Genomic DNA, 3,293 nt, shown 5'->3' on the forward strand with positions numbered 1-3,293 from the left:
GGAGGTCTCTAAACCCTCTGCTTACCCAGTCATGGCTACAAAGGCCGTTTTTTAATCCTCTGCCTGTCCTGTCACGGCCTTGGAGGTCCTCTCTGAACATTCAGCCTTCCAAGTAAACACCATGGAGGTTGCCCCTGAACTCTCTGCCTGTCCTGTTAAGGACACATAGGCAGTTTCTAACCTCTCTGTGCTGTTACGATTTCATCTGTCCCACCATGGTGGACTTCTACTCCATCTGCTTCACTATGAGATCTTTGGTCCTGTCTGCTCTACTGTGGTGGTCTTCTGTTCCTCCGTGGTTGTCTCCAGCCCTGTCTGTGCCACCATGATGGTCCTGCTCCACTGTTTCCGCCCTGGTCACTTGATCCACCCTGGTTGCCGGCTGCACCCTGGTCTCCCACTTTGCCTGATCCACTCTGGTCTCTTGCTCCACCAAGTCTCCAGAAGGTGATCATCTTTCATCCATGCCAGGGTGTCCTCCAGGCAGTCTGAGATCTGTGTAGCTACAGATCATCTGGTTGAAATGCAAAACAGAGCTGTGTCATCAGCATAGCAATGGTAGTAAGGACCACTTGCCTGAATAATGGGTCCCAGTGATGTAGTGTATATTAAGAAGAGGAGGGGTCCAAGAACTGATGCCTGAGGAACCCCTGGGACCAGTTGAAGTTCTTTGGATACTTCTCCAAAAGCAATCTTAAAGCACCTACCTGTGAGATAAGATTCAAGATAAGAACACTCTGTGTGTACAAAACTACGCTGTTGTAGCACATGCAGAATAAGACCTGCCATTACCTTGATCTAATAACCATGGACATCATCTTGATGGCAGTATATGTCTCTGTACAATCCCAATATATGCCTCCATATCAATGGTACCTTCACACATATGCCAGTCACCCATCCCGTTTGCTCTGCTGCACCCCCATATCATGACAGATGTTTGCTTTTGCATCTGTCGCTGATGAAAGTCTGGATAGTCCCTTCCCAGATAGCAAGCAACCATTGAAACAATGTTAAGTCAATGTTGATGCGTCAACGCTAATTGCATTGAATTAATGTTACAAAGTGATGTTGGTTCAATATTACTTTTGCACCTGCAATTAATGTTGCAATGTCAACAAAGTTGAGATTTCAGCAAAAAAATCAATGACATTGTCATTGAATCAACATAAATTGCGGGTGCAAAAGTTAATAGTTAAAAGTTAAAGTTAATAAACGCTTCTGCACATGTATCTGCCTCACCTCACTTCCATTTGACCCAGCTTTATAGTAACATTGACTATAAAGCTGGGTCAAATGGAAGTGAGGTGAGGCAGATACATGTGCAGAAGCGTTTATTAACCATATGAAAAAACTCACAAAACACAGACACGCAGGAAAACAGGAAACCTTGAGCAGGGAAAAAGGAGCACGACCATCTGCATGAGATATCAGCTGACAAATGAACAAGGAAACACAGGTGTGTGTGTGTGTGTGTTTGTTCAAGTCACTATGACAACTATGACCACTACAGCGGAGCAGAAGGGACCAAAGACCCCCAGGGTGGAGCCAAAGGCCACCAGGGTTGAGTTGATAGAGCTGAAGACCACTTCAGCAGAGCTGATAATACAGGTGACCACCAAGACAGCTCAGGCTGAGAAGATGACCACCACTTTGGATATGACAGAACTGTAATAGAGAGCCCAGAGAGGTTAACAACAGCCTCTGTGGCCGTAATAGAGAGTTTGGTAATGGCCTCCATGGTCATTACATGACATGCAGAAAATTCAGATATGGCCTCCTTAGCCTTGACAGAACAGGCAGAGGGTTCACGGGCACTCACCATGGTCAAGACAGGACAGACAGGAAGCTCAAGAGTGACTTCTGTGGTCAAGACAGGGCAGGCAAGGAGCTCTGGGGCTAGACCAGGCTCTGGAGCTGACTTATGGACTGAGACGGACTCATGGGCTGGAGCAGGCTCTGGAGGAGACTCATGGGTTGGAGAGCAGTGTATGGCCCAAACACACAAAATGGCCATCGCTGTAACGGGGAGTTCAACTGACAGTGGGACCACCTCTGAGACCCCCAGTCTTGGTACCACCACAGAGATGCCAGCTGCTCATACTTACACAAGTGGTGTGTCCTCTAAACTGGAAGCCAGCCTCAAATGCCCAGGAATTGCCTTGACCGCTTCAGATGTGATGGTTATGATTAAGGGTGCTCCGATCAGGTTTTTTGGAGCCGATCACCAATTGTCAATAACAGGAAGCAGTATCTGCCAATACGATTCTTTTGAAGCCTTCTTTTTAACATGTAGAATTCTTTATAGTGATACTCCAGTCAGGATTTTGATTGACATTCATTTAGGGCCTGAATTTCATTTTTGAAAATGGGGGAATTTCCCAATGGGGGGGATCTCTCTAAACTATATTAAAATATATAATTATGTCACCTAAATGTTTGATCATGCAGTGCATCAAGCCTGATTTCGTGAACTGTATAAGAGGCAGCCTCAAGCCCAAAGTATACATCGACTGTCCGCATTCTGCGGCGGTCCACGCACTGTCCTCGTGTCACAGTTTTCGTCATCAGAAGTGTCCGCGGATGTCTGTGCACACTGTCCGCATGCAGCCCAATTTTCTGCACGTACAACAGCATAGGCGCGAGGTGAATGTGTGCGCTTTTGAGTGTGCATGAGTGCACCATTTCTAGGAGAGTGTGCAAGTAAGTGCTCAATGGTTTAAACACGGGCAAAACTTAAAAAGAAATGCAAATTATAAAATTAGTGATGATGCGACACTGCCTCGATTGTGCAAGTCTGGTTTTCCGAAGTACTCCTGAGCCCATGTGGCTATATTTAGCACTGCAGCATGACAGTTTTTATTGTGATGCCATCTGAGGCCTTAAAGATCAAGCACATTCCTGCCTTGCTTTTAACTTTTCACAATATTTTGTATGGTAATTTGTGAAAGACCTAAATTCTTTGCAATACTGCATTGAGAAATGTGATTTTTGATTTGTCTGACACTTATTATATGAAACTTCGCCACAAAGTGATGAGCCATGATCCATATTTGCTTACAAAGACCTTTTATACCCTAACATGATAGCCTCCCCTACAGATGACTTACAGGACCCTGTATGTTATGGTACTAAATTAGTTTTAATCATTTAATCACCACAGCGTCTTGCCTTCATTGGCAACAAGCACGATTTGTGTCGATTGCAAGTGACGTCACAGGTAGTGGAGAGTGCAAGTGGCGATTGCAAGTGACATTGTAATTTAGTTTCTTTTGTCTTGTCTTCACCACCTG

The sequence above is a fragment of the Sinocyclocheilus anshuiensis genome, unplaced genomic scaffold (assembly GCF_001515605.1).
Source record: "Sinocyclocheilus anshuiensis isolate Anshui unplaced genomic scaffold, SAMN03320099.WGS_v1.1 scaffold2849, whole genome shotgun sequence".
Taxonomy (NCBI): domain Eukaryota; kingdom Metazoa; phylum Chordata; class Actinopteri; order Cypriniformes; family Cyprinidae; genus Sinocyclocheilus; species Sinocyclocheilus anshuiensis.